The sequence below is a fragment of the Narcine bancroftii genome, chromosome 10 (genome assembly GCF_036971445.1).
Source record: "Narcine bancroftii isolate sNarBan1 chromosome 10, sNarBan1.hap1, whole genome shotgun sequence".
Classification (NCBI taxonomy): domain Eukaryota; kingdom Metazoa; phylum Chordata; class Chondrichthyes; order Torpediniformes; family Narcinidae; genus Narcine; species Narcine bancroftii.
The window spans coordinates 96,985,481-97,010,662 of NC_091478.1; the positions used below are offsets into that span (position 1 = coordinate 96,985,481).

Below are 25,182 nucleotides of genomic sequence, written 5' to 3' on the forward strand. Positions count from 1 at the left end.
GGGGGGTGGTGGAGTGTATTATACTGACTGTTTGCTATTGGTTATAGCTGTAGAGATATCCCACCTTACTGGTATAACAGATGGAGATGATTTCCCACTGGCCAGTTTAGAGGTGGTTCTTTTTCTTTCTTTTTCTTTGGCTTGGCTTTGCGGACGAAGATTTATGGAGGGGGTCTGTTAATAAAAGCCCTGTATTGGTATAATACTTGACTAGTCCATGTCTATGGCATATCACTCACCTCCTCAAGTCCCGGAAACATCCTTGTAAATCTTCTCTGCACTCTTTCAATGTTATTCAAAGACATCTCATATGTCCCACAGCAAGTAAGGCACATAGAGAAGTGCAGACAGGACACTCTCAATTATGGTCCTGAAAAATATTGTCAAGATGGGGGTCTACCTCTCCTCAACCTCCTTGCGAAGTGTAGGTGGTGCTATGCCTTTGTGACTGATGGGGAGGTGTTGTGGGTCAAGTTTAGGTCATCTTTCCTATGGACGCCAAGGAACGTTGTTCTCTTTACTCTTTTCTTGACTGTGTCATTGATGTATAACCCCAGATTCTTCACATCGCCCACTAATGACAATTAACAGTGGCCTTACCTTTATTGGACACCTTGGTTGGTGTGAATGAGTCGGGCTGAAGGGACTGTTTCCATGCTGCATAACTCTATGAGTCTACATGTCCCTATATCTCCATTCAGAGTCAAATATCCATTCATATCAATCTTGAAATACACTTGTCAATTTATCACTCCCAGCAATCTGCAGTGGGGGTCTCGCAATGATCAGAATGAAGAGATTTTCGCTGACTGCCAAACCGTTATCTTTGGAAAAATGACCCAGTCAATTGACTCATCAGCCAGTAGAGACAACCTCTCACATCCTAGCCTGCCAAGCCCTGTCAGAATTTGATGCATTTCAATGATATTGCCTCTCATTCTCCTCTTATCCTTTCGATCTGCAGATATTGATGCCTTGCAGAAAATATGTGGCTTTTGTGAGTGGGCTTCGGGTGGAACTTTTGACCAACAATTCAACAAGGATTGATGTGGGATTGAAGTGGCTGTGATTGAGGTATTAATAATTATGGTCATCTCAGATCATATCATCAAGCAAGACAGAAATTACTCTGTGTTTTGACCAAAGGATTGTATAATGTAACTTACTTGGTCTCTATCCAGTATTATTTTTAAGAAATAGTGTTAAGAAAACAAATATGGATAGGTATTTTGAATTACATTGATATTAATTTGTGATATGACTTGCTATTAGTAGAGTTTGTATGTAGGATTTAAACATTTTTATTCAATAAAAATGTAAAAAAAAAGATATTAGTAATAGGTGCAATGATTTATCCAGAACTTCTCTTTTGATGACTATTTGAAAATGTGCTAAAAAGTGAATAAAAGAACAGGTTTGGATAAAGTCTGTCGAATGTCAATTAACAGGGGAAAATGAATGAGATTTATTGTCAAGTCGCAATCTTCGCCAGGTTTCCCTGGTTCCATTTCAATGCATGAGTTTCCATCAGTATCGTGGCTAGTCTACCCAAGCCTCAACCTCACATTCGACCAGAAACGATGCAGTTTGGTCAGATCAGGCCCTCTGTTGTTTCCTCCAACATTGCACTCCTCTCATTCTGCCTTCTAGTTCAAGTTTGAACAGTTGTCCATGTGCACCAGAATGCAGTGATGGCGTAACAAAGCATTCAGCAGGTCCCGCAGAACCCATGGAAAGCAGTAGAGATTCGATGTTTCGGACGGAGCTCTTCTTCCAGATTGCCATAATCAGATGAATCCCTAAATATTTTAAAATCATGGTTTTAATGATACAGCATGGCTTTCTGGCCCATGTGCCTCCCCAATTACACACAATTAACTAACCAACCCCATTTGCTTCTGGTGGGGGGGGGGGGTGGGGAGGGGGTGGCTGGAGGAGGGAAAGTAGGAGGATCACAGGCTAGCAGGTCAGAGGGAGCAGGATCTGAAAGGTAATGGGGGAGGGGGCAGAAGGCTGATAGGAAAAAGGAAGGGTTGGGGAGCTGGAAGGAGGAGGGTGTGGGGTGATGGGCAGGGGAATGATGGGAAGGAGTAGATGAGGGAAAGCGAGAGAATGGTGGAAGGAAGTCAGCAGAAATGAAGGTTCACTTTGGTTGGAGGCCTGCCGAGATGGAAAATCAGGTGCTTCTCCCCCAGTTTACACGTGGCCTCCTGGCAGTGATGGGGGTTGTTTTGCAAGCAATCCAATTCGATATCTCATACACAGTATAATAATTAAGGCATATTAATGAGGACCAATATTACAAGGAGCTCAAACATTTTCAGCTTTAGAAAAGGGTAGATTAAAAGGAATCTCAGAGATATTCAGATTTGTTATATGTCCACACATCCTTTTCTTCAGTGCCCATGTTTGCTCCTGTTCCTTGTACTCAAACCTCTCCAAAATCACTTTCTCCTTCCAGCTTCTCCTGAGAAAGGAATTTTTTAGGTTGCTTCCACCACTACACCTGGCAGACTGTTCCAGGCACCCACTGTGTAAAAAAAAACCTATCCACACATCTCCTCGAAACCTCCTCCCTGCTACTTCGTCCCACCACACCACCACCATCATTCAAAATACATGCCCTTGTAGCAGCTATTACGGTAGAGCTACTAAAGTAATACAAGCACACATGCCAGATTAGTCAACTCAAGACTGACTTTATTCAGGTTTTACAATCTTCTTTTATACCCTGCATGTCCCAGGCTCCACGGGACAAGGTGGGACATTGCTATTGGGGAGCTTTCGATCCACGGGACCGCAGGTTTAAATTGATCCTTGTGAGTGTCCTGCGCCTTCTGGCAGGATACTCATTGGGACAACGCGCCGGTCTCCAGCATGCAGTACCACTCTGTTAGGTGAGTATTCACCTGCTTGTTTATTTGTTCCGCGGCCTGCAGAACCATGCCAGCAACGGTTCGTGACACCACGCTGAGTACTCGCTTGGCCCGCTACACCCTCCCGTATTTGACATTTTTACCCTTGGAAAAAAAATCTGATTCTCTACTCAATCTATACCTCTCATAATTTTATAAACTGCTATCAGGACAGCATCTGACACTTGTTAACAAACGTGGCAAGTTTGTCCAATCTCTACCCATAACTCATACTCTCTAAAGCAGGCAATATCCTGGTACATCTCTCCTGTACCCCTTCCAAATCCTGTACATCCTTCCTGGGTCAACCGGAACTGCACAAGCTTCCAGGGATCTATGAACCACCTTGAGAGGTTGAAGAGGAAACTCTGCAAATGCTGGGGTAAAGTGCAATACTCAAAAATGCTAGAGAAACTCATCAGATCACGCAGCATCCAGGGGAAGTAAAGGGTGTCCAATGTTTCAGGTCTGGGCCCCACACCTTGAAGGTATCCATTTGTTAAAAACTCTACCTGTAAGTGAAGGGAATGAATCCCTCGTAGAAATGGGGAGTACCAATGTAATGCAGAAGAGGGGAGCAGGGAAAGCAGATGAGGAAGTAGGTGGATGAAGGAGACATAAAGAAACAACAGATGCTGATAAATCAAATCAAAACCAAACAGCTGGAGATTCAGGATTCAAAATTCAAGATTCCATAAAACAAAATGCACATTTGTCTTCTTTCCTTTTCCTTTTAAAGGAACACAATGAAGTGCCAGGAGTCCAGCGCCCCATCAAGGTGGTAAGACAAGCAAAAGTGAGGTCCTCCTTTCCGAGACACCGGGGGCCCGTGGATCCCACCACCTTCTCCGATGCGCTCCTGTAACCTCTGTAGCTGCAAGGCCTCCTGTCCAGACCAGCAGTGAACCTGAGCCCGAATCACCCTCCTTGGCCTCTCGTTCCCAAACCCCGAAGTGACGTGAAAGCTGTTAGTGGCCCTTCAGGAGCACTGATCTCTCTAACTTAGCATACCTCAGCACTAAATTATGTTGGATAATGCTCCTCAAAACTTCTTTTGACGTTTTGCAACATTAACTGCACTGTTGCTGTGTTTATCATGAACAAACAAATGGTTTGTCCTCATCTTGTGTGTTTGCCATCAGAGTTAAAGCAAAACTAGAAGCCTTAATATATCTTCCAGTTTCTACTGGCCCTCCCCCTCCATCATTTTATTGCTTAACATGAAGGGCAAAAGGGATTCATGATGTGTTGTCTTTCTGAGAATTTATGTTGCATTTCAAATGTTACAGCTACTAAACTGTACTGACAGCAGGGAATCAACAGAGCTGACTGATGTCAGCCAAACTTGTGATCCAGATCTCAGCAGAAACTTCTGGCTATTCCACTTCAGAACTCTGCATGGTTAGACACTTCTTCCAAGTCTTGGTAACACCTAAAAAAGCCTGTTCTGCTTTAGTGCAAGAGCAAAATGGTGCAGATGTTGGAAATTGGAAATAAAACAATTGGGTTTGAATCTGGTGCTGTCTTCAAGGAGTTTGTATGTTCTCTCCGGTGACCTGGATGAGATTTGTTTGGATGCTCCAGTTTCCTCTTGTGTTCCAAATATGCATGGGGTTTGTAGTTTAATTGGGTGAAGTTGGGTGACATGGGTTTCTTGGTCTAGAAGAGCCTTCTACCATGCTGTATCGTTAAAGTTAAAAAAAATCTTTCCCATAAAAAGAGGCTGTAGCAGCCAGGACTTGCAGATTTTCTACCAGTTGTTCAGAATCTGGATTTAGATGCATGTCTCTGGTCCTTCATCAGCTCTGGGTGTAGCTGCACTGCACCTGAATGACTACAGCTTTACAGGAAGGGGTCTCATAGACCAGCTTCTTGGGATAAGCAATGAATGCCAGTGATGGTCATGTCACATGAACAAAAGTCCTGCCTTGACCCAATATTCTCCAGCCCATTTTCTTTTCTCTAACTTTGAAGCTGACATCAGGTCTTTCACCCCATCCAGCAACACACAGATCTTGTGTGTTGGGTAACATTTTCTTACACCTGGATGAGCACATGTACATGCACCCATGCACACACAGACACACACACACACACACGTGCATCTACGCACACACATTCAAGCATGCAGACATGCAAACATATTCACATATTCACATGTGAGCACACAGATACATTCAGACTCATGCACACACACATTCACTCATGCACATACAGTCACACACACACACACTCACACATGCGCGTGCACATCTACGCACACACATTCAAACATGCAAACATGCAAACATATTCACACATGCACATGTGAGCACACAGATACATTCAGACTCATGCACACACACATTCACTCATGCACATACAGTCACATACACACACACACACACACTCTCACACACACACACACACACACACACACACACACACACACACACACACACACACACACACACACACACACACACACACATGTTATCTTTTTGTAATGATCTCTGGCCTCAACTTTCGAAGACGCGGAGGTTTAATTTAAGTAAATTGAGAAAAGACACTCAATTAAACAGGACATGTAACCACAGAGGCTTATTTCCTGTCTCGAGGTTTGTTGTGAGATCTTATTTTGCTTCTCCACTCTCCCCACCAGCATTCCAATGTAATTAGTTTCTTTCAGACAGTGTTCTGGCCAACTGATTGTCAAGCAGACTCCTGGTTACGGCAATGCAGCACATTGCTGCGTTCAAATTGGGAATTCAATTTAAAACTAACATCTGATTCTGGAGTTGGTGCAGATGGTTTCTCTGTGTTTACATTAACATTTTTCTCTTTCCTGAATTCAGTGCATTGGAGGGAAAGCAGGAAATGCCCTTTCATAACCTTTGGCATTTTTGTTGCTTATATGGCTTTGTGGTTCCAGAACATTCCATTTCCCCCCACCCCCCACTCTTGTAATGATTCTAATCCTTTACTCATTCTACCTCCCATGTACCCCCTCCCTCTTTCTCTCTTTTCACTGTCTCTCTCACACATGCACACGCATGCACCCACCCCGCAGAGTGACCTCACTTGGGGCAAATGGATAAAGTTTGTTGACTCCTGAATGAAGTTCCCTGTTCTGATCTGTTAGGTTCTCTGCTCTTTGGTAGATTCTCTGTGACTTCATGATAAAACATCTGGGAGAAAGTTGCAAGCAAAAGCCTTGAAGAACAATGGTGTTGAATAGGAAAACTCCCCATTGCACATTTGTTTCATATCTATTTACAGGATTTGTTTGGCCTGGAAGTCAGCCTGAAGAAAACTGAGGTCCTCCATCAGCCAGCTCCCCACCATGACTACCAGCCCCCCCACATCTCCATCGGGCACACAAAACTCAAAACGGTCAACCAGTTTACCTATCTCGGCTGCACCATTTCATCAGATGCAAGGATCGACAATGAGATAGACAACAGACTCGCCAAGGCAAATAGCGCCTTTGGAAGACTACACAAAAGAGTCTGGAAAAACAACCAACTGAAAAACCTCACAAAGATAAGCGTATACAGAGCCGTTGTCATACCCACACTCCTGTTCGGCTCCGAATCATGGGTCCTCTACCGGCACCACCTACGGCTCCTAGAACGCTTCCACCAGCGTTGTCTCCGCTCCATCCTCAACATCCATTGGAGCGCTCACACCCCTAACGTCGAGGTACTCGAGATGGCAGAGGTCGACAGCATCGAGTCCACGCTGCTGAAGATCCAGCTGCGCTGGATGGGTCACGTCTCCAGAATGGAGGACCATCGCCTTCCCAAGATCGTATTATATGGCGAGCTCTCCACTGGCCACCGTGACAGAGGTGCACCAAAGAAAAGGTACAAGGACTGCCTAAAGAAATCTCTTGGTGCCTGCCACATTGACCACCGCCAGTGGGCTGATAACGCCTCAAACCGTGCATCTTGGCGCCTCACAGTTTGGCGGGCAGCAGCCTCCTTTGAAGAAGACCGCAGAGCCCACCTCACTGACAAAAGGCAAAGGAGGAAAAACCCAACACCCAACCCCAACCAACCAATTTTCCCTTGCAACCGCTGCAATCGTGTCTGCCTGTCCCGCATCGGACTTGTCAGCCACAAACGAGCCTGCAGCTGACGTGGACTTTTTACCCCCTCCATAAATCTTCGTCCGCGAAGCCAAGCCAAAGAAGAGAAAAAAAGATTTACAGGATATGTGTGTCACCAACAAGGCCAACATTTGTTGTCTATCTATAGTTCTGCTCTAGAAGGTGGGGGTGAGCTGCAGTCCTTCTGGTGAAGGTGGTTCGACAGTGCTGATAGGGAAGGGGTTCGAGGATTTAGACCCAGTGACAATGAAGGACTATTGATTTATTTCCAGTTCAAAATAGGGTGCAGCTTGAAAGGGAAATTACCTTGGCAAGCTGCTCTGTCCTGCGAGGGAGAGGTGTCGTGAGAGTAGCCTGGGTGAGTTAATGTAGATGGTGCGTGAACCAGCAGTGGAAGGGATGCCGATTGAAGCAGGTTGCTTGGTTCAGGATGGTATCAAGCCTTTCGGGTGTTGTTGGTGCTGCACTCGTCTAGGCCAGTGGAAAGTGTTCTACAAGATGTTGAAGTCCAACCTATGTTGTACTTTGGGGAAGTTTAACATCCCAGGACAGGGATAACCAGATCTGTCAGCACTCAGGGATCAGTGGTTAAAATGTCAGATCCCAGATTTGGTCCCAATGTCGATGGTCATGAGACTTATTCTGAAACACATAAATAAAACTGTGCAAATTCTGGATAATGAGGGAACAAAGTACTGAGGAGGAATTATGCATTATTGAACCACATTAGCGTATACTCAAGCACTTTACACAAAATGCAGCCCTTTTCGATAGGCAAACAAAAATGCTCAACAGGTCAGGGAGCAACTGTGGAGAGAGGAAGAGTTTCATGTCAATTGATAAGCTTTAACCTTATTATGTTGCCTGGCCTGCAAAGTTTTACCATCTCAGACTCACATTGTTTCAGACACCCACGTTCTTTGAAATGTTTTGTCTTTGGAGATTCAGAAAATGTAGACATTTTTTATGTTGGTAACATATCAGCTTATCAATGCATGGTAAAGAGCCTACAAGCGGTAGTCAGGAATGACGTGATCTGTTTCTGTGTTGCTTGTGAGGTAATAGGTGTCGGCCAGAAGACGAGAAAAAATTCTCCTTCTGAACAAATTCTCCGAGAACCTTTCCCTTCCAACACTGGAGTAAATCTGAGGAGTTATATCTTTCATTTTTGGGCTGAATGTTGCGTGCAAAACATTCTCCCTCTGTGCTGCTCCAGAGTTAGATTATGTGACCCGTTCTCCGCAGTGGAACGCAGAGCTTTGTTCCTGACTCAGAACTCTGTGGTTCTGACAGAACCAGATTTGCTGAGTTAAGTTTTCCATTGCTGGGGTACATTCAAGGCGCAGCTCCTTTAAGAAAGCACACAGCCTCTTGCGGCTTTGGACTCCTGCCTGCTTCAATTGTACTGAGTGAGCAGTTTCATTAAACCACTAAGTGAAATGAGAGCTTCACTCAATCCCACCAGCCTCCTATATTTATGCAGTCTGGATTCCATCAAGCACATTTGAATTCCTAAATTTGCAATATCTTTCTAAAGTAAACATTCAATCCAGATGAGCTTTGTCTCTCTCATATTGCCTGATTTCAACTAGATTGTGTTGACAGATAGAACAGCTTGCTAGTTTAAAACAAAAAGTTGCAGTCATTGCTTCAAGCTTCTCCACACACTCCATGATTAAATTGGATGACCAGAGTTACTGATTAAATTATCTGCCACAATCTATTCTGCATTCCTTCTTATAGACTTGTTGTTTCTGGAGACTGTACCCAAAGAAAGCTACCATGCCTTTTGGTGTGCAAGTTCTGCTACCCGTAGTTACTGTCATAATCTATGGATTATTCTCTGCATTGGGTGTTAACGTCCTGCTTTGCGGAAACTGCCAAAATGTTTGGCCTGGAAGTCAGCCTGAAGAAAACTGAGGTCCTCCATCAGCCAGCTCCCCACCATGACTACCAGCCCCCCCACATCTCCATCGGGCACACAAAACTCAAAACGGTCAACCAGTTTACCTATCTCGGCTGCACCATTTCATCAGATGCAAGGATCGACAATGAGATAGACAACAGACTCGCCAAGGCAAATAGCGCCTTTGGAAGACTACACAAAAGAGTCTGGAAAAACAACCAACTGAAAAACCTCACAAAGATAAGCGTATACAGAGCCGTTGTCATACCCACACTCCTGTTCGGCTCCGAATCATGGGTCCTCTACCGGCACCACCTACGGCTCCTAGAACGCTTCCACCAGCGTTGTCTCCGCTCCATCCTCAACATCCATTGGAGCGCTTACATCCCTAACGTCGAAGTACTCGAGATGGCAGAGGTCGACAGCATCGAGTCCACGCTGCTGAAGATCCAGCTGCGCTGGATGGGTCACGTCTCCAGAATGGAGGACCATCGCCTTCCCAAGATCGTGTTATATGGCGAGCTCTCCACTGGCCACCGTGACAGAGGTGCACCAAAGAAAAGGTACAAGGACTGCCTAAAGAAATCTCTTGGTGCCTGCCACATTGACCACCGCCAGTGGGCTGATAACGCCTCAAACCGTGCATCTTGGCGCCTCACAGTTTGGCGGGCAGCAGCCTCCTTTGAAGAAGACCGCAGAGCCCACCTCACTGACAAAAGGCAAAGGAGGAAAAACCCAACACCCAACCCCAACCAACCAATTTTCCCCTGCAACCGCTGCAATCGTGTCTGCCTGTCCCGCATCGGACTTGTCAGCCACAAACGAGCCTGCAGCTGACGAGGACTTTTTACCCCCTCCATAAATCTTCGTCCGCGAAGCCAAGCCAAAGAAGAAAGGGTGTTAACTGTGTTTTGTGATAACATAGAACACTGCAGCATAAACCAAACTGTGTGAACCTACTTCGCAACAAACTCATTTTTCCAGACCTCACACTCATAACCCACGTACCTGTCTAAGAGTTTTTTGAATGTTCCTATTGTACCAGCCTCCACCACCACCACTCTTGGTGTAAAATACTTACATCTGATGTCTCCCTAAATGTTCCTCCACTCCCTTAAACAGATGACTCTAGTATTAAGTCAGCGTTAGCATAGAAGGTCCGCATGGTTAATGTAGCGGTTAGCGCAACGCTGTAACAGCTTCAGTGACTGGAGTTCGAATCCGGCGCTGTCTGTAATGAGTTTGTACGATCTCCTTGTGTCTGCGTGGGTTTTCTCGGGGGGTCCAGTTTCCTCCCACCCGTCAAAACCTACCATAGGTTGTTGGTCAATAGGGTGTAATTGGGTGACATGGGCTCATGGACCGAATGGGTGTGTTACTGTGCTGTATGTCTAAATTAAAATAAAATTAAAATTAAATTTGCTGTTGTCACCCTTGGATCAAGGAACTGGCTGTCCACTATATCTAAGCCCCTGATAATCTTATACACTTCTATTAAGTCATTTCGCACTTAAGAGAAAAGCCTTATCGCAGATTTCAGATTCCAATTTTATGGTCAAAATAAATACATGACATTACATATAACCCTGAGATTCTTTTTCCTGCAGGCGAGGCAGTATTACCACTTATTGGAAGTGCAAAAAAAACTGTATATGATGAACAAATGAAGAAATGTGAACAACTGTGGAATATATAGGGAGGAAAAAATACAAGAAAGTGTAAGAGTCTTTAAATGAATCCCTGATTGAATTTATTGTTGAGGGTTCTGATGGTGGAGGGGTAGCAGCTGTCCCTGAACCTGATGGTGTGAGTCTTGAGGCATCTATATCTCTTTCCGGATGGTCAGGATCCTTGACGACTGCTGCTGCTCTCCGATGGTGGCGTTCCCCACAGATGTTCTCGATGGTTGGGAGGGTTTTGCTTGTGTTGTACTGGGCTGTTCACTCCATTTTGCAGAGCTTTAAGCTTGGGGGTATTGGTGTTTCCACACCAAACCATAACACAGCAGGTCAGCACACTCTACCACACCTCTGTAGAAATTTACCAGGGATTCAGATGTCATTCCAAACCTCCACAAACTCCTGAGGAAGTAGAGGCGCTGACATGCTTTCTTCACAATACCATTAGAGTGTCGGGTCCAGGAAAGATCCTCCGAGATAGTGACTCCCAAGAACTTAAATTTCCTCATCCTCTCCATCTCTGATCCCTCAGTGATCACTGGATTGTACACCTCGTGGGTTTCCTTTCCTGAAGTCAACAATCAGCTCCTTGGTTTTGGCGACTTTGAGTGGGAGGTTATTGTTGATGAGCCATTCAGCCAGGTTTTCAATCTCCCTCCTGTATGCTGACTCATTGCCGCTTCTTATACTACTGTGGTATCGTCAGTGAATTTGTAGATGGTGTTGTTGTCGTACTGAGCAACAAAGTTATAGGTGTAAAGCAAGAAGAGCAGGAGGCCAAGAGGCTCCAGTACTGATGGAGATCTACGCCAACCTTTCTACATTACACATGTGCTCCAATCCAGGTAACATCTAGGCGAATTCCTCTGCATCTTCTCTTTCTTTTTAAAATATGTTTATTAATTATCAGTAATAATAAATTTGTGAAATGTGCTACAGAAAAAAGATAAAGAAGAGCATTATGAAAGTAATTATCCATACGAATTCCCAAAGCACAACTATAATAATAAATAACATACATAATCAATGCAAATTTTACAAAACCTCTACCCCTAAACAAGGTTGAAAGTTAACATTGAATGGAACAAAGTAGCTCACTCCTGAAGTGGGACAACACAGGGCCAAGATCTGTATTACGACTGAACCTAGGGATTATGGTAAAGCATCTATATTCTTCCTGTAATGGGACGTCCAGAATTGATACTCCAAATGTTGTCAAACCAGAGTTCTATAGAGCAGCAGCATTACCTCATGGCTCTCGAACTCAGGAAATAGAAGCAAGACGATGTCATTCAACCCTTCAGAATTCTGCAAGATCGTGGCTGATCTTCCATCTCAACACCTTTTCTCACAGTAGCTTCAGTATCCAAACATCTCTTGATTGCTACTTTGAATCCAATCAACTAGCTCCACTGATTTGAACCTCAGTCCGGTCCTGATTGTTGGCGCTGTAAAGGCGTTGCACTAACTGCCACACCAACTATGATGCCCTTGTCAGACACAACTCGAAGATTTGCTCCTGGTGATTGCTATTTTATGGAGTTTTCCTTCAGTTCCAGTTCGTGATTTACAACGATTCCTGGAAGGGTATTGTGTCCCCTTTAGAGAAGACTAATGGAAAACAGTCAAGGCAAATACCACAAGAAGGAAGGTTGACTCATAAATACAGAGACCCCAGATGTTGGAATTTAATTAATAAAATGTCAAGATAATACTCCAGCGAGAACCAGAACAGAGCAAGAAGCAACATCATAAAGGACCCCTCCTCCCTGGCCACAACCCCTTCTCACCGCTACCCTTGTGCAGAAGGGATAGACACCTGAAAACCAGCTTCAAGAAAAGTTTCTTTCCTATAGCTGTTAGACTCTTGAGCCCCGCTTTGTTACATTAATGAGGGGTGGCTCCAACACCACAAAGGGCTGTCTGCACCATTACAAGTCACATTTTCTTATATTACGATTATCGTGAACACTTATTATCTACCTGACGTAGCCCTGAACAGTGAACAGGTAAGTAGATGCTTGTGCACCATCATTTTTATTTTGTTTTGGTGGTGTTGTAAGATGGTCATGGTACGAGTGTTCGCACTGCCGCAAAACACTGAGTTTCGTGGCTTGATCGTGACAATAAATTCTGATTCTGATTCCGATTAACAGCCAGCATCAGGAGGATGGGTCCTAATGAGGGACGAGGGGGTAGAGAGAGGCCTAGAACTAGAGGGCATGACTGTACTGGGTGGGGGGGGGGCGATATCATCTACATGGCTGAGGTACGCCATCTCCACTTTCCACTTACTTGGAAAAGCAGGCAACGCATTAAAAGACTCAATTCACTCCCCTCACATTCTCTTCACCCCTTCACCAGAATCAAAAGTGTGAGATCACACACCACCAGACTCAAGGACAGTTTATTCCACACTGCTAATTAGACTCCAGAATGAACATCACAGCAGGAAAAATAACACCGCCTTTGCTCCGTTCTAATTAATCTGTATTACACTCCTTTGCTTCTACCCTTGTGCAGTGTATGGGATAACTAGCTGGATTTCACACAAAACAAACTTTCTAACTGTACATTTAACAAGCTTGAACTTGCACTTGGTCCTGACTGTGCATCGAGGAAGGAGATGAGATGAGGGTTTATTGCTGTGCACTTAAGCACAATGTAGAGATGCAATTGAATTTTTGCTCTGTGCACAATGACAAACTTAATTCAATGTACCGTGAGAAACAAAAACATATAAAAGTATAAATTGATAAATATTCACAGTTAGAACCATAGAGCACTACAACACAGAAACAGGCTCTTCAGCCCCTCTAGTCTGTGCCAAACTCTTCTGCCTCATCCCAATGACCTGCACCCCGGAGCACACTTTTCCCTCCCTTATCCAAATTTTCCTTAAATGTCAAAATTGAGCCCACATTCACTACTTCAGTTGGCAGCTCATCTGACTCTCTCACCACTCTCTCTATGAAGAAGTTCTCTCCAGTGTTCCCCCTATACATCTCACCTTTTACCTTTAACCCATGTCCTTTAGCTCTTGTCTCACTCAAACTCGGTAGAAAAAGCTCACTTGCATTTACTCTATCTATACTCCTCATAATTTTGCATACTTTTATTAAATCCACCCTCATTCTATGATTCTCCAGGGAATAAAGCCCTAACCTGTTTAACCTTTCCATGAAACTCAGTTCCCCAAGTCACAGCATCAGGGGTCCAGTACTGTAGTCAAGACCAATGTGACATGGTGATAATGGCGACATATTCTGGTTGTAGAGTAGTTGGCAGTCATGACTAGGGTAGTGTGGGCGATTCAAGAGCCTGATAGCTGAGGACAAAAAAAAAACACCCTGCTTTTGTTCATCACAGTCCTGGACTTTAAAATGCTATGGAATAGCACTGCAGATGGCATCTTGGAAACGTCATTGATGATCGAGAATGAACCGACTGGACAGTAATGAACTAGTTTGTATTGGTTCTCATTTGGTGAATACAACACATTAGTGAAATCTTCCATGTGTGCTTGAATCCAATATTTTTATGTGGATTAAGACAAGTTGACTACAGGTGTGCCTGGATCTGAAGTGGACAAAGCTGCGCCTAGATCTGGAGTTGACTACTGATGTGTAGGGATCTGGAGTGGACTACAGGTGTGTAGGGATCTGGAGTGGATGTAAGGTGTGCCTGGATGTGGAGCGGACTACAGGTGTTTTTGTATCTGGTGTGGAGGACAGGTGTGCTTGGATCTGGATTGGAGGGCAGGTGTGCCTGGATCTGGAGTGGACAAAGCTGTGCCTAGATCTGGAGTTGACTACTGATGTGTAGGGATCTGGAGTGGACTACAGGTGTCTAGGGATCTGGAGTGGATGTAAGGTGTGCCTGGACGTGGAGCGGACTACAGGTGTTTTTGTATCTGGTGTGGAGGACAGGTGTGCTTGGATCTGGATTGGAGGGCAGGTGTGCCTGGATCTGGAGTGGACAAAGCTGTGCCTAGATCTGGAGTTGACTACTGATGTGTAGGGATCTGGAGTGGACTACAGGTGTCTAGGGATCTGGAGTGGATGTAAGGTGTGCCTGGACGTGGAGCGGACTACAGGTGTTTTTGTATCTGGTGTGGAGGACAGGTGTGCTTGGATCTGGATTGGAGGGCAGGTGTGCCCAGATCTGGAGTGGAGGTCGTGCGAACCAGAAATTTATTGTTATTGTCATGTTTACTGAGAAGCAGTGAAAAGGTTTCTGTTGCATCTTGTTCAGAGCAAAAGAAAAGGAGAAACAAAAAGGAGAGAAAAGTAGGACCTTTCAGAGACAGAGAGTGATCTGGAATCTCACTACATCCACTGGTGTAAATGCCTTCACCTTTACTGTAACCACCAGCATAACCATCGACATTTCCGTTGTTTCTGTGACTGTTGTGGGGAGAGGGGGGGGGGAGGTGCTGGTGAATACAATGTGATACAATGTGATACAATGTCCCTGTATCCAGCTTCCTGGTCTCCATCACTCGTCCATAACTCCCTAGGCCTGATTCCTGGAAGACGTTGGCACCTGTTTCCTGGTGGGAACCCTTCAGCTGCCAATCCCAAGAAGCCAGTCTTGCTGCTCCGTGTCCCACCATCCACCCCTTCACCACACCAGAAGCCTTCCTCTCTCACTCTCAGCTGACAAACTTTATTATCTCCATTATTTCTTGGTAGTCAGACAGAATGAGTTGAATTGGCTGAAGACTTAGTGCTGTTACAGTGGGGATCTTAAAAAGAGGTCAAAATGGGTCATCTCTTCAGTCTATGTTGGGCTCCACCATTGCTGAGGATAGGAATATCCTTGGAGCCTCTTCCTCCTGTTAGCTGTTCAATTGTTCATCACTATTGATCATCAGATACACTGGGACTGCAGTGTGGTAAAGGGCCCCGACCTGAATTGTCAAATGACCATTCTTATTCATGGCTGCTGCCTGACCCATGGTCTCTCTCCAGCTTCTCATTGGTTCTCAAAAATGCAGCACCTGCAGTTCTTCTGTTTGTCTTTCTCAACCTAATGTTTGGCTGCTGGGTCATTGATGTCTGTTGCCAATGGGTTCAGTTGCCAAAGGGTTCTGTTGCACATTGGTTCTGTTGCACGTTGGTTCTTTTGCACACTGATTTTATTGCACATTGGTTCTGTTGCACGTTGGTTCTGTTGGACATTGGTTCTGTTGCACGTTGGTTCTTTTGCACACTGATTTTATTGCACGTTGGTTCTGTTGCACATTGGTTCTGTTGCACACTGGTTCTGTTGCACATTGGTTCTGTTGCACGTTGGTTCTTTTGCACACTGATTTTATTGCACATTGGTTCTGTTGGACACTGGTTCTGTTGCACGTTGGTTCTTTTGCACACTGATTTTATTGCACGTTGGTTCTGTTGCACATTGGTTCTGTTGCACGTTGGTTCTTTTGCACACTGGTTCTGTTGCACGTTGGTTCTTTTGCACACTGATTTTATTGCACGTTGGTTCTGTTGCACATTGGTTCTGTTGCACGTTGGTTCTGTTGCCAATGGGTTTAGTTGCCAGTGGGTTTAGTTGCTAATGGGTTTATTTGCCAATGGGTTTAGTTGCCAATGGGTTTTGTTGCCAGTGGGTTTAGTTGCTAATGGGTTTATTTGCCAGTGGGTTTAGTTGCCAATGGGTTTAGTTGCCAATGGGTTTTGTTGCCAATGGGTTCTGTTGCACGTTGGCTCTTTTGCACACAGGTTCTGTTGCACGTTGATTTCAGAGCATGTTGATTTTATTGCACGTTAGTTCTGTGGCATGTTGGTTCTGTTGCACATTGATTTCATTGCACGGTGGTTCTGTTTCATGTTGGTTCCATGACACATTGGTTTAATTGCACGTTGGTTCAATTGTCGTCGGTCCTGTTGTATATTAGTTTCATTGCACGTTGGTTCTGTTGCATGTTGATTTCATTGGACTTTGGTTTCATTGTACCTGTGTTCCTCTTTCACCAGGACAGTTCTTTTTTAGTCACATCTGGTATTACATGACTTTCTGCACCCCTCATTTAACTAAGACTAATCTTTTAACTTTCTTATAATGGCAGAGATTTATAATGGGCCACACGGTTGCAGGTAGCAGTGGTGAACATTTCTGGTCTACATTGCCTCGAGGTTGCCTGTTTTGAGTTGCCCAAATGGTCCTGAGTCTGTCCCATTCACCACAACTTTAGTGATGTGAAATGACAGAAGGTGAAGTTGGTCTGAGGATGAACTCGGTGTGAGGCTTCCCTTCAGTGCTAAGGTGAGGTGGTGACTAAGAAACTGGAGACAAACCATCTTTGAAATATGAAGCAAGATTTCAGAACAGTGGAATTCCTCAAACTATGACAATCGCTCATGAAGTTACCAGCCAATTATCCATCTTGACAGAATACTGATAAGTGCTCGACAGAGGAAGCAAAATTTGGAAGGGTCCAAGAAGAGGGATCTCCAACATCTGGAGCATTGTATTTTTTCGGAAATCTCCCAAGACTATCCATGTGGGTTGTTTTGGAATTAGAACTCTCCAACATACAGTAGCTGCTCCAAAATAGCGAAGATTTATAATGTTTGCAATTGATACTTGGTCTTACACTGTTATGTAAAAACACGTTCTCTATTTTAGGATTATCCTTGCTTTTTTTTTAACCACACTAATCGCTATCTCCTTTAACTGCCAACCCTGCACCATTGTGAAATTAGGAATAAAATGATTTGATTAATATTTATTCTCGGCTGTATCCATTATTTAATTGCAAATGTGCTCCGCATAATTTTCATGTTAATAATGCGATTGAAGATTTTCTCTAAGCTTCCTAATATATGTAACTGGTTTTCCCTTGAATAACATCAAATCTATTTCGCCAAAATCTCGGAAAACAATATTCAGTAAAACTCCATAAATCCAGCGCGTGAGGGAATTAAATATGCTGATTTCCAGGACTATTGGATGCTGCTCCAATTACTAATAATATTCAACACAATCTACATGAAATATTTTATTACCTGTTACAGTGTTATATGAAAATTACTCAAACAATCCAATATGTTTTTAGGGAAGAAGGAAAATGGGGGCACAGGAAGTTTAAAGGGATTGTGCATATTTGGCCCTGTATATTCAATGTGTCACAGGAACATGGTTGGCACCAAGGGAGAGGGCATTTGGGGGCATGCCCAACCCCCCGCGAGATGTTGTGCCCCCATGCATTTGTGGCCATCGCTCGCCATCAGACCTGCCTGCGGGCGCGTCACAAGCATCCGGATTGACGCACACTAGAGACTCTCCAAGCAATAAAAGCAGTACTTTTGGCTGCTATGTCAGAGGGATGGAGGAGGTTGGCAGGTAGGCCTCAACCAGCAACCCCTCCCTTCCCCCAGCTGAGTGAGATAACAAATGTTAGACTGTGCCCCATCTGCCCACCTCTAATGCACTCCTCTAACACTTGTTCTGGTGCAGACCCTGCACAGGAAACAGAAGCCTGGTGAGTTAGAGCATGAGAACTGTGTACACAGTGTTGAATATGGGAACCAGGAGTCTGGTGTGTTAGAGTTTGGGAACTGAATGTTCATAGTGTTGGAGGGAACACAGGAACCAGAGGCCTGGTAGGTTAGAGTCTGGAAAATAAGAGTTGGCAGTGGTGGAAAGAACATGGGGACCATAGGCCTGACATGTTAGAGCATGGGATCTGAGTGTTCATGATGTTGGAGGGAAAATGGCATGGAAGGCCAGGAAGCGGCATCTGGTGAAGCAGAAGCCATCAGCATTTCAGAGCAGTCTGCAAATGGATTATCAAAATTTTACTTAGCTTTTTTTCTGAAGGTTTAGTCACTGGTTGGTTTCTGCCCAGCGCTCAGCTCCTGTAGGAAAGCATGGAGCAAATCCTGTCCAGAGGGTTGGTCGGGTGGCCGACCTTCACTTGCAAAGCTTTCTCAGTGAGGCTTAGCTCGAATGCCAGCGTCATTTATTGATTTATTTGATTCCGGCCATTAAAACTCCTGCTGCCCAATTACACCCCAACCTGTACACTTTTGGAATGTGGGAGGACACCGGAGCACCTGGAGGAAACCCACACAGGTCATGGGAAGAACATCCTTTCAGACAGCAGCTGATTTTAACCCGAACTGTGGGCGCTGTAATAGCGCTGCACTAACCGTGCTGCCCATGAAGGTGGAGAGGTGGAGGGGTTATCAATATTTCAGGTTGGGACCCTCCATCAAGACCATTCTCCCATGTACACTGCTTGACCCACTGAGCTCCTCCCTCCTGAAGATTGTGTTTCACTCCAGATACCAGCATCTGCAGTTTCTCGTGACTCCTCCTATTAAACGTCATCTGCTTTCTCTTACTTCCTGGAAGAACTATCTGATGCAGCAGAGTGGCCTGGAGCCAAGAGCTTAGGGAACTGATACTATGGTGTGAGATGAGGACACACAGCTCTCTCTCTCTCTCTCTCTCTCTCTCTCTCTCTCTCTCTCTCTCTCTCCACTCCCCCCACCTCCCTCTCTCTCCCCCTGGGATCAGGCATTTATCTCTAAGACCAGCCCTTGGATATCCAAATACAGTTGCTAGTGGGACTTCTCCTTGTATGGTGTGGAGTCTCATTGCCAGTTTCCCATTCCCTTATTTGGTCCTCATATTGAGAGAATTATTTCAATCCTTTCCTCTTGTGTTTAAACATATGTAATGCAGGATATAGCTTGTGTCCTTTACAAATATTTCTGTCAAAAATTAAATAGCGGCACTTTCCAATAAACAACTATTAGGTTTTGGAAGTAACCAATGTGACTCTTCAATAACGCTCTGCGTGCCTTGTCAATTTTTGTTCCTTTTTCTCAGACTGTCAACCTGAAAGTCCCTGCATCAGAATGATTGATCAAACATTAAATTCTGTAGATATTAAAACAATCTCGCATTCTTCAGCTGTTGCTCGAAGAATGATCACACTGTCAGCCAGCTGGCAGTTCTGTGAACAACTCCTGGGTGTCAGCACAGCACACTCAGGACTTCTGGAAGCATGGAGCAATCAGAGGTCGAGTCAGGAACTTCCATTAGAAGACAATTTTCTTTATTCTTTTTGCATTTCTGCATGGTTTTGTGGAGTGGTCCACCACAGATAGAAGCACAGTACAGTCAAGACCCTTTGGCCCATAATGATTTGCCAACCTATTCCAAAACAGTCTAATCCTTGCCAACCTTACACCCTTAACTCTGTTTTCCTCGCGTCCTTGTGCCTATCTAAGAGATTTTTGAATGCCCCCATTGTACCAGCTTCCACCACCACTTCCATTAATGCATTCCAGGCACCCAGCACTCTCTGTGTAAAAGGATTTGCCTCTGACATCTCCCTTAAACTTTCTTTCACTCACCTTAATCTGATGGCCTCTACTGTCACCAAGAATTAGCCTACCCAAACCATGATAACATTGAATCACTGTCTGTACTAATCTTACACAGAAATCTGAAGTTAGACAAATCTTCAACACCTTTATTTTCTGCGCAGCATCAAGAAATTTCACCTCTGTCCCAGGATACTGATGAATTTTTGCCGCTGAGATAATACTCACCTACGGCAGCTCAGTGTAGTATGGCAGTTGACTCGTGCCAGGCCGTAAAGCACTCCAATGAGTGGTGAAAACTGCCCAGCGGATTATAGGCATCCAATTGTCCACCATTGAGAACATCTATCAGAAACGCTGCCTGGGCAGGGCGAAAAGCATCATCAAGGATGCATCACTCCCTAACAATGGACATTTTATCTCCCATCTGGTTAGTGCTACAGGAACCTCCACTCTTGAACCGGCAGGCTCAGGAAGAGATTTCTTTTTCCTGAGATGGTGACCCTGCTAAACCTTAAATCAGAGCATTGAGTGGTATTGCACTCACATTGACCTGTCAGTATTTTTATAATTGTATTTTTGCTGAAGGTACTTGTTTTTATTCGCACTTAGTTACTTGAAAGAAGCACTATTTAATTTACTTCTGGTTAGATGGTAATTGTTCTTCATTGGCTTTGTATCTGCACTTGGCACAATGACAATAAAGTTGAATCTAATCTAATCTAAAAAAAAGTCTTTCACACCAGGTTCAAGAATGTTTTCTTTTCCAAAACAAGTCAAGCTCAAGCAGTGTCCATGGGAGAATGGTCTTGATGAAGGGTCCCAACCTGAAACTCCTCCACCTCTCCAAGACCACCAAAGATCTGTCCGCCCTATTGAAACATCACTGTTTTATTGCACTAATGCAACTGTGAATATTTATTTATCTATCCTTCTATGTTTATTATCTCTTTTTCTGTCTTGACATACAGTATTGTCATCATTGAATTTAAACTATTTTACTTGGTGTATCTTGCACACCTGTCTGGCTGCAGCAAGTAAGAATGTCAGGATATTTGCACATTGTACTTATGTATATGACAATGAACTCTCATACCATCTAATTAAGATCTAGTCCATGCCCTTCAATGTTTTGGAGTAAGTTCCAGATTCAAAGCAGCCTCTGGGTGAAAAAGAATCCTTTGCAGATTCTCCTTGTTTGTTACTTTAGTTAATTAACCAATTAAATGTGTTTCTTTGTGGTTTTCTGAGTTGATGCTGGCTGAAAGCACAATCCACATTCTTCTACTAATTTCCCCTGGAATTTTTTTCTCCCCCATTGCCAAATTTCTCCCAGATTCTACACCTACGGATGGGGGACATTACACCAATTAACCTACCAACCTGCACTGTCTTTGGGATGAGAGAGCAAACCAGAGCAATGGGAGGAAACCCATGGTCACGGAGACATTGAGGATCACAGGGCATGTCCCTAGAGCATGGGATAAGAGTATTAGAGGATATCTGAGGGGAAATAAAACTCACCCAGAGGGTGATTGCGATCTGGACTGCACAGCTTGAGGAGGTCCTCTCAAGGTGCTGAAAAACATATCTGGACAAGGCATTAATATGTGCTGGTAAGTGGAAGAAGCACAAAGGAGGATTCAGTACTGTTCAACCCTCTGGCTCAATCACCTCTATTTGCTGGAAAGTGTATTATAAACAGACCCTTGATGAATGGCATGGACAGTGGGATGAAGGTCCTATCTTCCTGCTGTAAAACCTGACAAAACTCTGAGTCATAGAATCACTCTCCATTGAGGCAAATCTGTTCTCTCTGCACAAGGCTGCGAAAGTGAATGATGGGGGTTCAACAGCTCCAAGAGGCTGAAATTGGACAAAAGTGCTGGTGAAATTTAACAGGTCACCCTGCATCCAATGGAAGTAAAGGGCAGTTGACATTTCTAGCCTGAACCCTTCATCAGGTAGATGCTCAAAAGAGGTTGGGGGAGAAGGGATGGGATGGTGAAGGAGCACAGGCTACCAGGTATTGTGTGGAGGGGAGGGGAAAGAAAATAATGGTGATAGGATGAAGGGGCAGAGGGCTGAGGAAGATAACACTCTGATAGGAAAGGGAAAGGAAGGGGTTGGGAGCTGGAGGAAGGCAGACAGGGGGATGAGGGAAATAGAGAGACTAAGGGAGGAGTTTTACAGAAATTGGAGATTGATTTTGATGCTGTCTAGTTGCAGCCTTTCGAGATGGAATATCAGGCATAATTCCTCCAATTTGCAGATGGCCTCAATCACTACATGAGGATAGACATGCCAGTGTAGCATTAGGGTGTGGAATTACAGGGGTTGGTCATTGGGAGGTCCTTGCAGTTGCAGTTGACAGAGCGAAGATGCTCAGCAAAACTCCCTCTCGTGTCTCCCCGCTGTAGAGGAGGCTGCATCTAATGCAATAGATGAGCCCCACTTGGGGCCCCAAATGGCAGTAAGTAAGGTGGTGGAGGTGCAAGGTTAGCACTTCTTGAAGTTAAAGGGGTAGGTACTGAGGGGGCGATTGGTGGGGGGAAGGGACGTGGGTAAGGGAATCATGAAGGGATTGGTAATCAGCAGTTAATGCTCAACTTCAAAGCCTTTTGGCTGAGAACAGATTAGGTGTAATGTGATGTTATGAGACGTTCCCTCAATCATTCTGACACCTTCCCTGCCTTTCATTCTCAGATATCTGGGTTTAATTGTTAGAGAGAAGTTTATGTAAATATTATCAGCTGATCTTGTGACTTATCTGAAGACTAAGTATCCCTTCTGACTTGACTGTGTCTATTCACCTATTTTTAACTTATTATAAGCTGTTAAATGTGAACATATCGCATTGGATTTATATGAAAAATAAACCTTGCAAATTGAACAGTCTTTTTGACAAATCAAAATTATTTTATCATTATTTGCTGAGATCAGAACTAGGTTTTGTCATGTATTTAAATGTGCTGATGTGATCCACAGTTGGCAAGCAGAGGGGTGGAGGTTGGTGACCAATGGTGGATGAATGCTAGGATCTCCAGTGTTTGTGATAAAAATAAATGATCTGAATAAAAGGGATTCATGTTTGGAGAAGGCACAGAAATTGGCCGAGTTATAGAGAATGAGGAAGGTTGTCAAAGGAGTCAGCAGGACCGAGATCATTTGGAAATTTGAGTGGAGAAATGGCAGATGGCGTTTATTCTGGACACGTGCCAGGTGTTGCGTTTTGTGAGGGGAAAGTATATCCTGAATGACAAGACCCAGAGTTCATAGCTCTCTGAATGTGGATAGGGGCTATGGCTTGTTTGAGGGAATCTGTCTCCAAGTCAGGAAGACATTTTAGAAATGTATAAAACTTTGGTTCAGATACATTTGGAGAAATGTGTGCAGTTCTGGTTATCCCATTCTTTCTTTCTTTCTTTGGCTTGGCTTCGCGGACGAAGATTTATGGAGGGGGTAAAAAGTCCACGTCAGCTGCAGGCTCGTTTGTGGCTGACAAGTCTGATGCGGGACATGGAGGCTTTAGAGAGGGTATTGGATGTTGTTTGGATTTGAGGGTATTAACTATAAGGAGTGAGTGTAGAAACTTGGGCTGTTTACTCTGGAGTGTTGGACACCGAGCGGCCACTTGTCAGCAGACTCCTACCAATGCATTCTATCTCCCACCCAGAGAGAGAGCACAAAGAGGTCCATGCTCCTGATAAGCGGTAATGAATCTCTGGAACTCTCTGCTCTGTTTGTGGAAGCCATGAGGATATTTAGAATGAAAGTTCAAGGAATTGATGATAATGGGGAACTTGAGAGAAGTTTAGGGGCCTGGGGTAGTTCAGATTGAATTTCAGGCCAGCCTGAAAGGGGCAAGGCTAATATTTATGATCTAACCCTAATTTTTCTTCTAAAGGTAATGGTGAGCTTCCCTTTAACTGGTGTGCTCCTTTTAGTTGTGGACCTCCCCACAGAGGCATTGAGCTTGACCCAGAGATTGTGAAGGAATTTTTGTCATGTTGAAGAATCTCTAGGGAGTGGTTCTCAATCTTTTTCTTTCCGCTCACATCCGACATTAAGTAACCTCTATACCATTGGTGTTCTGTGATTAGTAAGGGATTGCTTAAGGTGGGATGTGAGTGGGAAGAGAAGGTGGAGAACCACTGCTCTACACCCAATTGTTACTGAAATATTTTGCTTGAGAAAAATGGTTATTGGCCCATTTCCTTTGGAGCTATGAAACTGTGCACATAACGAGTCAATGAGGTACGATTAAACCAGTGGGTTTCAAACTTTTTCTTTCCACCCACATACAACCTTAAGCAATCCCTTACTAATCACAGAGCACCGATGGCATAGGGAATGCTTAAAGTGGTATGTGAGTGGAAAGAAAAAAATGAGAACCACTGATCTAGGGAACTTGAGTCTGGGTATCACTTTTGATTTCAGAGCTGTCAGTATTAACCAAAACTCTTTAATTGCAGGTTGGAGGAGGAACTGGGAAATTCATTGATTTCAACCTGAGATGATTCCCAGGAGAAGGAAAAAAAAACGTTGGAATAGGATGGAGTTTGTAACAAATAAAACCGACAATATCAATGTACTGTGTGGCTCTTTATGAAGCTTTAAATCTAAAATGGCACTAGAGAAAGGAGATCTTTTGTGATACATGGATAGCACACCAAACTAAGCTTATTACAATACATGACAAGAGATTCACCAACTAACACATATTGGTATGTGTTATATCTTGCACACCTCACCCAGTGAGGACGACGACAGTCGACCAGCATTAACCAGGATGCTGTAAGAAGGGTAGATTGATTGCGAGAACCTTGCAAAAGCCCATTTGTGAAATCACAGAGCCATAAAGGCAAATGTGATTGTTTTAAATATTTCCATTTTCTCTGAACTAATTTCTATTGAATTTAAAAATATTGCAGGGGGATCAAGACAAGCTTTTTTTTTATAAAAACTCAGGAGAAATCCAATCAGGTCATGGAGAGTTTGTTCTCTCTCTGATTGGCTGACGGAAGGTAATGTACCGAGGATATGAATATTCAGACAGGGTCGTCAGTAGCAGGTGGGCATGTGATGAAACCTGGAGACAGGAAGCAGTCAGCACCATAAAATTGACAATGTCCACAGTCAAAAAACCATGCTGAGAAACTCAGCAGGTCAACCAGCATCCTTTATATTAGCAAAGGTAAAAATACATAACCGACATTTCGGGCTTGATCAAGGTATGCAAAAA

The 25,182-nt window shown here is 44.1% G+C and overlaps 1 long non-coding RNA gene across 1 annotated transcript; it reads left to right on the plus strand.

Moving 5' to 3' along the window:
- Positions 1 to 52: 52 nt before the first annotated feature.
- Positions 53 to 24,496, plus strand: LOC138744022 (uncharacterized). The gene is made up of 5 exons (XR_011345200.1): positions 53 to 112; positions 965 to 1,074; positions 10,519 to 10,629; positions 21,274 to 21,553; positions 24,413 to 24,496. It is a non-coding gene; the product is annotated as an uncharacterized lncRNA (long non-coding RNA).
- The last annotated feature ends 686 nt before the right edge of the window (positions 24,497 to 25,182 follow it).